This window comes from Podarcis bocagei (genome assembly GCF_964188305.1).
Source record: "Podarcis bocagei genome assembly, chromosome: 1".
NCBI classification, from domain to species: domain Eukaryota; kingdom Metazoa; phylum Chordata; class Lepidosauria; order Squamata; family Lacertidae; genus Podarcis; species Podarcis bocagei.
Genome location: NC_138125.1, coordinates 95,480,617 through 95,492,782, shown reverse-complemented (window position 1 = coordinate 95,492,782; position 12,166 = coordinate 95,480,617). Strand labels below are relative to the sequence as shown.

Below are 12,166 nucleotides of genomic sequence, written 5' to 3'. Positions count from 1 at the left end.
GCAAAGGGGGCGGGGAGAGAGAGGCGGCTTGGGCTGGTGCAGCTATAGCTCTGGCCGGGCGTGCAAGGCACAAAGCCTCTTGGCGTTTGCTTTGGTTTGCCACTGGCTTGGTGTTGAAAGTGACTGTGTGTGTGCGTGAAACGTACAGGTTACCTTGGAGCGGTGACTTTCTCTTAATTAATAATGGCGCGAGGGGGATTGCTGGAGCGTCTCTGTGGAGGGAGCGTTTGAAGGGAATCGCTGAGGTGACGAGGAGGGATCTTGGTTGGCGCGCAGCTTGGGAAGAAACTTCTCCAGTTTGTTACTTGAAGCCTCTGGCTTTTATTTATTTCCATAATCTGTGCAGCGAAGGTCACCATTACTCCTCGCCCTCTGCCTGAAATGTACAACTTATGCTGCTGTTCCCCGTTTCAACTTTCTGAAAGTATCGCCCCGTAGGAGCCTCAATGTGTGGGAACTATCTGAACTGACTCATTCAATTGTTACTTCTGTCTGAAGTGAAATACTAAGCCAGAAGTCTGTTTGAAAACAACTCCTCACATGACCTGAAGGGCCACATTCTCCCACCCAACACATGCCCAGAACCAGGCACCATCCTTCCTCCCCCCTCTGTACAAATCCCACCAATTGTTCTGAATCATTTTGATGAACACCAGTTCCCCCAACTTCTTTTTCCTGATGTCTATGATCAACAGCAGCTGTTTTGCTTCCTGAATATACCACTATAATAGGTTTTAAAGAGGATTCACTATCTGGGACTAATGTCTGATATATTTCAGTCACAGATTCACATAGCAAAGAATATTGACTTTTGTGCATGCTTGACTTGAACACATAAGGAATTATTCTGGGCATACTTACATGGGGATAAGTCCCATTGAGCCCTGAATTGATGGTTTTATGGGATTTACCTAGGAAAAGACATTCATAGAATTATACTTGCAAGTGCAATAGCCTGCTGTTTGTGCCTTTGTAATATTGTATTGTATGGAGTGTTGTTAGGTGTTGTGTAGGCTGCATTGGAACCAGCAGAAGTACTGATAAAGTCCTGACGCACACAAAGCTTTCTTTGGTGACAATATTCACTTGTACAGAATACCAACACCTCTTTTTTTTTCTTTTTGCTGCCCATGACCTCCATTTTGTGCTGACACCCATGGCGCAAAATATATGAGTACTTGCACCTTGTTTTTATATTAAAAAAACAACAAGGTGAAAGTACTCATATATTTTGTTTTTTTACAAAAAACAACAACACTGCACAAACCTGTTTTACATAGCAAGGAATAAAAGGAACTAAGAACCAATGTCCTCTCAATCCAGTAACCTTGATTGAGTAATACGGAAGAGATGGGGAGCAAAAATAGCACCTTCAGCTGAGGTCTGTTGACATACAACATGTTTCCAGGGGGCAGGAGCTATGTGTACTTGTGCATGTAATGATAGTGGAATGCTACGGCCCTTTCAAATAGTATACTTTTTAGACATGCACATGGTGCCTACTAAGCAAGGACTCCTGAAGCAAAACATAATGTGCGAGCCAGAAGTACATAGTAATCACACTTGGCTAGTGTAACAGTATTTCGTCAGGTGTATGCATCCATGATGAACCCATATTCTACAGGTGCAAAATAGAATTGGCCCTTCGGTCTTTTAAAAAAGTGATTTTCACTATCTGTATGACACTAAACACTGCCACTGCCTGTTCTGGCTTGCAAAATGGAATGATTCCCCTTTCCTCTTCTAGTGTGCTGTTCCAGGGGTTCTCCCAACCCCCCAAGCCAGTTTTGGGCGTGGGGAGGAGAGAGGGAAAAGCCCCACTACACAAGTGGAAGTCATTGTGCAGGGCTTCCACTGATGGGCCTCATTAGTTGAATGCCACCCAATATCTTTTACCTCCTCACCAAAGTTGGCCCTACCATTAGGCAGAGTGAAGCAATTGCCCTAGGTAGCAGATGCTGTGGGGCAGCAGTAACACCTTTTCTAGCTGCTGCTCCTGAGCTCCCAGACCATTCCCAATTGTTTAAGATCAGACCCATGTGTGCCACACAGGCTTCCATGTACCCCTTAAAATAGTCTCCTGCTCTCAGGTGCACTGGAGGTCAATGCCCTGTTGCCAGTGTTAAAGTCCAGTTAGCTTCTGCACATGGAAGGAAAGGCACTCGACTTTGCCCATTGGCTCAGTCAGCAAAACGGCTTGAGTCAATGCTGGTTCTCGTCTTTCTTTCTCATTGTACTCGGCATACGGCTGTTGAGAAACCTGTGAACACCCAGATGTGTAGCAGTTCACTTAAACTGACTGAAACAAGCGCTGATCCTCAGTTCTTCACTCGCTAGGATGATGCACAAGAAGCTATGCTGTAGAGTACCTGATATTGACTCTTTGGGTAGACTTGCAGCCTTTCTCAACCTTGGGTCCTCAAATGTTGTTGAACTACAACTCCCATCATCCCTAGCTAGCAAGGCCAGAGCTCAGGGATGATGGGAGTTGTAGTTCAACAACATCTGGGGACCCAAGGATGAGAAACACTGGAGAGCCTTTAATAATTTTACTCAGGTTCTCTTTATTTCTTCTGCCACAGGACAACTTTTCTTTGGTTTATCTTCCTGATTGATGGTTTCATTGTACAGTGGTGCCTCGGGTTACATACGCTTCAGGTTACATACGCTTCAGGTTACAGACTCCGCTAACCCAGAAATAGTGCTTCGGATTAAGAACTTTGCTTCAGGATGAGAACAGAAATCATGCTCCGGCGGCGCAGCAGCAGCAGCAGCAGGAGGCCCCATTAGCTAAAGTGGTGCTTCAGGTTAAGAACAGTTTCAGGTTAAGTAGGGACCTCCGGACCGAATTAAGTACTTAACCCGAGGTACCACTGTACAGTCATACCTTGGGTTGAATACGCTTCAGGTTGAGTGCTTTCGCGTTGTGTTCCGCGGTGACCTGGAAGTAACGGAGCATGTTACTTCCGGGTTTCGCCGCTCACGCGTGCACAGACAATCAAAATGATGTCACGCGCATGCGTGGAAGTGGCGAATCACGACCTGCGCACACGCAAATGTGCAGTCGCGGATCCCGTTTGCATCCTGAGGTACCACTGTATAGTTCCAGAGATACTAAACATAAATATTTTAAACAAGGTTGCTTCTGTGCAATTTACAGCAGTTCGATCTACCAAAATCAGTAGATAAAACAACAGAGTCTTAACAGATTTAGGTTACTCTTTGATGACCCGCTTTTTGAACATACATTCAGATCAATTTGCAGGGTTGTTATACAACAGTCACTGTTTATTGAGCCTTCATTCTGATTTTTGTATGTGGCTTTTCTCATCACTTTCCTTACTGCAAAAAGTTCATTGAGGTGGGTGGGGGGGGGGGAGAGAGAGGAAGGCAAGAGTGCCAAATCTGCTTTAATTGTGGGATCTGGATTTGTTGGTATGTGACTGAACAACCATAAAATATTAAGAGTCGGAATGCAGCATTAATGCAGCACAAGCATTTGGAGACAGGAATCCAGTTCTGCATATAAGGCACCTCATTGCATAAGCATTAGTACATGCTAATGTCACCAGCTCAAGCTGCTGTTAAAGGGCCAGGAACAAGTTGGTGGCTATCACTGGCTAGGAGGCACAATGGCTATATTCTGCACTGAATAACTGAGCAGGATTTCTGTGTATTATCACCAAAACTGTGCTTTTTCTATATGCTTCTGGGGTTGATCTTGCCAATTCACCACCCCTGGATGGTTGCTTCTCTCTGTTGAATTGCTGCCAGTTCCTGGACATTGGGGGTACCATGGCAGCGTTTTGGGAGTGAAGGTGAGAAATTTAGGGTTCTATAATCCGCAATATTTATTTATTTAAGAAAAGCATACACTGTCTAGGGCAGTGTGCATGAAAATAAAAACACCCAACAGAAAGTGAAAATCATGATAAAAAACTATAGCAGCAGCTACATGCAGTTTCTACCTACCCAATACTGAAAATAGAAGAATGTGGGTTGCCAGGCAAGTCTCCTTGGTAAGGGAATTTCACAAACAGGGCACCACTGCTAAAAAGGCATTTTCTAGGGTTTGCCGCTTGCCCTCTCCTCAGGTGATAGGGGATCTAAAGGAAAGCCTCTGCTGAAGGAAATCTCAGTACATGAGCATTGAGAGTAGCCATTATACAAGAAGAAGAAAACCCTAGAACGTCAATTTCAACATGAGAACTGGGTAGGGTGTTTTATATGGAGTAGAGTTCCTTTAAAAAATTGTGAATAAAAATAATAAGTAACTTTTTTTTGTTTTCTAACCCCTATTGTACAATACGCTGTAGCTAGCGAGCCATGGTCACTGCCCAGTGTTGATTTGCTGACATTCCAGTCCTATTATTCTGTCACTGCTTTGCAAGCCCCTTTCGTTTCTAGCCAGATCCAACTTTTTCAGTTTGGTTGGTGTGATGGGTAAAGGGATGTTGATGAGAAAGCTGCTGTGAAAATACATGCTATTCTGATGCCCTATTCAAACATGTACTCACCTTGGTTGGATTTAAAAAAAATAATTACAACAAGTACATCTGCTGGCACTAGATTACTAGGAAGCGAAACTGATGTACATTCCATTGTGAAATGTTTACTGTGAAACAAGCATCCTGCAAATCGTGGGGAAAAGAAAGAAATAGTCCTAGATAAAAAAAATTAAGACTATTTTAAAGTTATTAGAAGTTAATTTGCATCTTTCAGTTCAATAGTTCTCCCTTATATAACAAGTAGGAGTGGGGGGAAATGGATTCAGAGCAAGTATACATTGAGTTTCCAAAACTTAAAACATTGTGAATAATTATTTTGAAGTGATTTATGCCATATCAAAATTTACATATAAAAGTCCATAGAAGTTTTTCCTGTCTGTTGTTATAGCAGAACTAAAGAAAACTTGGAAGTTTTGATTTTGATGAATTCCAGTGGCGTCCACTGGATGCAAATCCCTTCCAAAAAAACTTTAGTAAGGAAAATATTCTTGTCTGCTCGTGAATTCATGCAGATTTTGGCTGCTTAGTAAAAAATAAAAAATCCATTCTATCATGCAGTGTATAGAAATTAAGATCTGATTTTTTTTCCAATCCAGATGTTCAGCCTTGTGAACTGATTTAGCTGACAGAAGCACACAGGCCCTTTGCAATACGTTTTAATTATTGTTTCATCTTTTTGAAATGTTATTGTTGCCCATCAGCTATCTTAAAGTCTTAATTTAGAATTACTTTTGCATTTTATTTATTCAAAACTAATTGTCATTAGCAAAAGAATTCAGTCATGCAAAAGAATTCAGTCAGAACATGTCATGCAAATCCAATTTTGCCAGCTTTATCTTGCTTTGTCAAACACATATTGATTTCAGTGTAAGCCCCATGGTTTCAGATGAATCTACTTAGTTCCAACTAAATATGTTTAGTATTATATCTTGCACAAAGCTGTGCAGCCAGTCTCTTCTCCCCCCACTTGACAAATGTTTGTCACCTGAGGAGGAATCTTTTTTGATTTATGATTTAGGAAAATTCCATGAATCCCAAAGGGATGTGAACACTGCTATCTGCCTGATAAATGTTACCAATTTGCTGTTCTAGTTCCTTTACTGGTAAAAAATTACAACTCCTGTTATCATTGGGGGGGTATTAAAATAAAAAAGCAAAACAACTGTGGGGCTCAATGCAGAGCTAATTGTGGCTGTGAGGCATGATGTGAAAACAGGTGTCCTTGAGGTCATAAGATTCTTGTTTCTTGTGCTCATTGGGCCAGATGTTGCACTGATTCGTCACCCATAAAGCCACATATTTTAACTGTAGATGAATAGTAAATTGTTAACCAATAGTACGATAGGAGAGCTGAAATAAATTCACTTCTGGCAACTAATGTGCCCCTTTGGTTTCAGATAGTACAAGGGTAGACGAGTCTAAAAAGCCCGGAACACAAATTTTCACAGCTCATTCGAAGGGTTTACTTTCAAGTATACCCTTCCAGAGTTAATGCTAAATACGTTACTTCTGGTAAATGATCCACCATAGCAGCTAGAGGGCTGTGAAAATTTCTGTCCCGGGCTTTTTAGATTTTTCTACCCGTGTACTATCAGAAACCAAAGGAGCATATTAGTTGACAGATGTGAAATATATGGGCATTGTTTTCAGCTCTCCTACCCCACAACAAGGGCCAAACTACAAAGTATGTTATTCACACTTTTTAAAAGCTTGAAGTGGCCATTCTAATTTTGTCAAAGAAGCAAACATGGGACCCTGATCCAGATCAGATCCCCTCTTTGGTTCCATCTGAGAATTGCCCCTTCCTGTATTCAATTTGATCTCAGCGTTGCTGTTTACGCGTAGGGAGGGACCAATTTTAATTGGAAAACATGGTGAGAGGGGCTCATATCTGGATCAGGATCCGATGATTACTTTTTCTTCAGAATAAATGTATTCATTTTCCTCCTCTCTGCACAAGGAGTTGCTAGCATTGAAAGCTGAGAGCTGTGGGACAGTCTTGCCTCCCCATGGAGTGAAGATTGGGTGTGAAGAGTTCCAAATTGTGCAAGAAACCTATGTGCCAACAGGAGGCTGCATCCTGAGCAAGGGTTGGGCCAGTGAATGTGGTCCTGTTCTCCCAGTCCATGCAATTATTAATTGTGCGAACTGAATGCCTGAGTAGGGCTTCTCTTGCAGTCCAATCCTATGCAGACTTAGTCAGGCGTAAGCCCATTGAGTCCATTGAGTTCTACTAGAAGCTGAAAGCTGCTGTGTTTCTCAAGAGAAATGTGGGAGAGGACAGGCAAAGTGAAATTTGTGTACATTCCCAAACACATCCTGCTTAGAGCAGTAGTGGACAGCTTGGTGAGGTACTGCAGCTCATCTGACTTCTGGTCAGTTTCATTGTGCTGCTCACTGGGAGGTAGGAAATATCAGTGAGTTCTCTACAAATGTACCACCGGAAGTGTTAGATGGGTTCCACTGGTGCATTTGCAGCAGGGCAGCTGACTGGAGGCCAGGGGCACTACTCCGCCATGCTGTGCGCTACTAGGCAGAACTTCAAAATGTCCCTCAACTCATTTGCTGTTTGCCGGTTCTTGCCAGTTACTGACAGTCATAGATACAGTCATTAATTCTTGATCACAGCTCCATGATATCCATACTTAGTAGAGAGGGAGGAATCAAACTCTTTTCACAGCCTTCAAATCATGCCAGCGCTATGTACTTTACCAAAGTTTCTGGATGTTCTGCCATTTCCACAGGAGATTATTCATTCTGAGGTCACGCAGATCAGAACATCCTTCGAGAAATGGGGTTTGTTGACCAGTTAAGGTTCAAGGTCTCCTACAAGCTCTTATCTTGTGTTTTTATCTGTGATTTCAAAACTATGGTGTGTTGGATCTCCTATAGGAATGTGTGAAGACATGAACAAACAAAGTGATTGCCCATCATCGTCAGTAAGGGGCGGGGGATAGAGATACATTTGTTTTGGAGGAGGTGCAGGAACGGCTTAACTCTGAGCTCTTGGCTTTGTAATGTCATGCACATGAATGCTTAGGAAGTTGTTTCTGTCTGTCCCCCACAGCTGTGGAAGCCTCTCAGACTTTGAGAAGCTTCTTTTTTTGGTACTGTCCATATTTATATAGCACACAAATGTATATGCCACTGTGTAATACGGGATAACAGAGATTTGTACTGAAACCTTACCATGGAGAAAATAATATAACAAAGGATGTGCCATTTCATTCTTTCCTTCCACTACAAGAATTCATGTTGCCATGCACATTAATTGCTTCTATTTGAAGTGGTGAATTAAACCTACATGTTATAAGCCAAGTTGGGAGTCATATGTCTCATTTTAAATGAAAGCAGACTCTCGGGACTGATCCTGATTACTCATTATTTTCCCTAGGCCTTTCTTCCTCTCTTTTCCTCTCCTTGAGGATGTCTACAGCCTTAAAATACTGATGACAACTTGATTAATGTGCAGGAGTACTTGTGCCACTGCCTGTACAGTGTTCCAGTGATATAATATCCAGGTCTTTTTGGCAGGCAGATTGGCTGTGTGGGATGTAGCTTTGGTGGGAGGGTGAAGGGTTAATAAAGTGGCTTTCTTTTAAGCTAGTCACAGCAAATCAATACCACTCGTTGCAGTTGCCATGCTAAAAACCAGTAGCTTTGCGGTAACTTTAACTTCTGTGGAAGGCCAGTATGTATTGGAAGACTGTGCAGTGGCATGACTTTATATCACAAATGAAAGCTCTCTTAATCCTTAGAAAACCAAGATGTAATACCTCATCATCTTTCAGCAGGCCTAGTGGATATTTACCTTCTCACGGGCTTCTGTAGACCATGTGCTTGTGGAATGGAAATATGCCAGTTTTTCCAATTGTGTTTTTTTTAAAACCACAGATCAGAAATGATTATGGGGTTGTTGTTTTAAGTCTCAAGTTGCCAGATTTATGATGAAAATGGGAAAAAATCTCAGCTTTCACTTAAATGTATAGGAAAGATTTCTAGTTTTCTTTTTTTTCCTTTTGGATAAAAATGTAAGAAGCTCAAGTGCTTATGGGCTGAAGTAGGGGGACAGGCAGCTTTGGAGTGGGGAAGAACATTTAGCACATGATACAGGGATGTAGTGAACTTGCCTATTGCGCAAAATTATTTAGCATCCACATGAATGTGATGGCAGCTACTAAGCCAGGCTCTACAGTGACCATGTTGCTCTTGGTCAAATTAACCAACTATTTTGAAATTATTATCTCTGGATGTGAAACACCTTTAGTCCACTCCTTAAAAAAAGAAGAGGAGATATGGGGAGCTTTGCAAGCATTTTTTGACTAGGAGTAAGCCCCATTAAATTCAGCTGGGCATACATAGAAAAGTGTACATCTGATTGTATCCTTGGTCTTAACGAAAGTAAGATTGCTATCTTTCCATTTGCTTGTCATATGGTTTCTAAGCCTTTAGCATGTTTTGCTTATTACTATTACGATTTCAGTGTCCTTGTCTCTGCAAATAAGAGGACCTGAACCTAGAGTTACCAGCTCCCCACCAGGGCAATGCTGCCATGCCTTTAACAGCTACATGACAGATAGAAATTCAACAGGTGCTCTTTTTTTTTAGGACAAAGGTGCAGTGACAAGAAAAGCTTTCCCTACTAAAATTCCCACATGTTACGTAGCTGTTAAAAACAGAGGAGCTCTGCTGTGGGGGGGGGGGAGGTTAAAAGACCAACCAAATTTTTTTTTTAAAAAAAGTAATTTGGAAATTTTGGTAATTCAGTGAGAATTGGATGAGACAAGGCTACCCAATGTATTCGGTTTGCTTACTCTATGCAGCAGTTATATAATGTTCATTTATACTGTCAAACATAAAAATTACACAACCAACAATTCAGAGCCCATGTACAAGCTAAATTGTGCATTTTGACTTTAGGAAGACAACCATCAGTTGCTTGAACCTTCTTGCTGGCAAACCTTGTACATTCCTGCTACATTCCAGAAAGCTGATATAATTATTTATGTGTCCTTATTTAAAATGGCCATGTCTGCTAACAGCTGCTTCAGCAAACTCTATGACTTACAAGAGATAATTCATTCTAACTATGGTTAATTTTTCAGTCAAGGTACACGTCAGTCTCTGTAACTGGAAAAGAATGAATAAAAGAGTTAAATATATAATTTCAGTTGTATATAAGCTCTGAAAAGATACAAGATTTTTTAAAATAAAATCATATTTGTGGAATAGCTGTTAGAGTAATAAATTAACATGATATACAAACCCTGCCACCTAGGATTACATGGTGCAGAATTCCAGCTGGTATTAATGGATACAGTAGTTTAATAGGGGGTGGGAATTCTATTCATTCTTTCAATATTGCATTTCTTCCCCTCCTTTCCTCTCAAAGGAGCCCAAAGTATAAGCAGCTTCTCAAGCAATCGGTGGAACTGTTATTTCCATTTGTACTAAAAGCTTGCATCTGATTGGCTGGTTAGTTCAAATCAATATTTTGTCTTGAAGCCCTCCTGTATCGCCCACTTACAATGCTGCAATGACAAAAGAAGTCACAAATGGCAGAATTATCTGTGGGGTATACCTAGCAGTCTATTCCTTAACCCCTCTGTCTCTTGCCTTGAGCACTAATTTGGCTTCTAAGTATGTATACCTATTGCCTACCTGTTACCTCCATAGCATGCAGACCCTCTTGACCATTAGGAAGGGTGGCGCTGTGGGTTAAACCACAGAGCCTAGGACTTGCCAATCAGAAGGTCGGCGGTTCGAATCCACTCAGTGGATTTGTAACTGGCTGACTGACCGAACCCAAAGGGTGCTCATCAATGGTTCCTCTTCATCCTGGAGAAGAGTGACTAGTGGGGTGCCACAGGGTTCTGTCTTGGGCCCGGTCTTATTCAACATCTTTATCAACAACTTGGATGATGGACTCAAGGGCATCCTGATCAAATTTGCAGATGACACCAAACTGGGAGGGGTGGCTAACACCCCAGAGGACAGGATCACACTTCAAAACGACCTTGACAGATTAGAGAACTGGGCCAAAACAAACAAGATGAATTTTAACAGGGAGAAATGTAAAGTATTGCACTTGGGCAAAAAGAATGAGAGGCACAAATACAAGATGGGTGACACCTGGCTTGAGAGCAGTACATGTGAAAAGGATCTAGGAGTCTTGGTTGACCACAAACTTGACATGAGCCAACAGTGTGACACGGCAGCTAAAAAAGGCAATGCAATTCTGGGCTGCATCAATAGGAGTATAGCATCTAGATCAAGGGAAGTAATAGTGCCACTGTATTCTGCTCTGGTCAGACCTCACCTGGAGTACTGTGTCCAGTTCTGGGCACCACAGTTCAAGAAGGACACTGACAAACTGGAACGTGTCCAGAGGAGGGCAACCAAAATGGTCAAAGGTCTGGAAACGATGCCTTATGAGGAACGGCTAAGGGAGCTGGGCATGTTTAGCCTGGAGAAGAGGAGGTTAAGGGGTGATATGATAGCCATGTTCAAATATATAAAAGGATGTCATATAGAGGAGGGAGAAAGGTTGTTTTCTGCTGCTCCAGAGAAGCGGACACGGAGCAATGGATCCAAACTACAAGAAAGAAGATTCCACCTAAACATTAGGAAGAACTTCCTGACAGTAAGAGCTGTTCGACAGTGAAATTTGCTGCCAAGGAGTGTGGTGGAGTCTCCTATTTTGGAGGTCTTTAAGCAGAGGCTTGACAATCATATGTCAGGAGTGCTCTGATGGTGTTTCCTGCTTGGCAGGGGGTTGGACTCGATGGCCCTTGTGGTCTATTCCAACTCTATGATTCTATGATTCTATGAATCTCTGTGACTGAGTGAGCTCCCGTTGCTCAGTCCCTGCTCCTGCCAACCTAGCAGTTTGAAAGCACGTGAAAGTGCAAGTAGATAAATAGGTACCGCTCCGGCGGGAAGGTAAACGGCGTTTCCGTGCGCTGCTCTGGTTCGCCAGAAGTGGCTTAGTTATGCTGGCCACATGACCCAGAAGCTGTACGCTGGCTCCCTCGGCCAATAAAGCGAGATGAGCGCCGCAACCCCAGAGTCAGCCACGACTGGACCTAATGGTCAGGGGTCCCTTTACCTTTACCTTTAGCTCTAATTAGTTCCTCCTTGCCTCAGTTACCTAACTCTCTTCTTTGTTTCCTCAAGCCATCTACCCTTACTTCTGGTTTCTTTTTTGCAGCCCATTTATTACTATGTACATTTACTTCTGTCTCTTGCCCCTGGGTGTGTACACATCAGTGGCTTAAAACATGTCAAGGTAGTTTCCCCACTCCTGCTGCATTTCAAGTCACATTTGCACGTTGTATACACCTGACAGTGGGCAGGGATGTCTTTACCTGATGTGCATTATCTGCTTGGTTTCCCTCCCCTGTAAACACCCCCCCCCAATTGATGAGACTATCACCTATGCATGCACAATGACTGTCTCAAATGTGCACACCTCAGGTTAATTGCAAAGTAAATGTGGCTTATGTTTTCCTTTCAGATTGAAGCTAGTTGATGATCTGAGCCACAGTCCGCTCCAGGTCTTGTTTTTGCTGACTGTATAGAGCTTTTCCATCTTTGGCTGCAGATAATATAATCAATCTGATTTTGATGCTGCCCATCTGGTGATGTCCATGTGTAGA

The 12,166-nt window shown here is 42.4% G+C and overlaps 1 protein-coding gene across 1 annotated transcript in view; it reads left to right on the top strand.

Moving 5' to 3' along the window:
- Positions 1–12,166, top strand: part of MYLK (myosin light chain kinase) — a 181,723-nt gene that overhangs the window by 728 nt on the left and 168,829 nt on the right. The gene's annotated exons all lie outside the window — the stretch shown is intronic.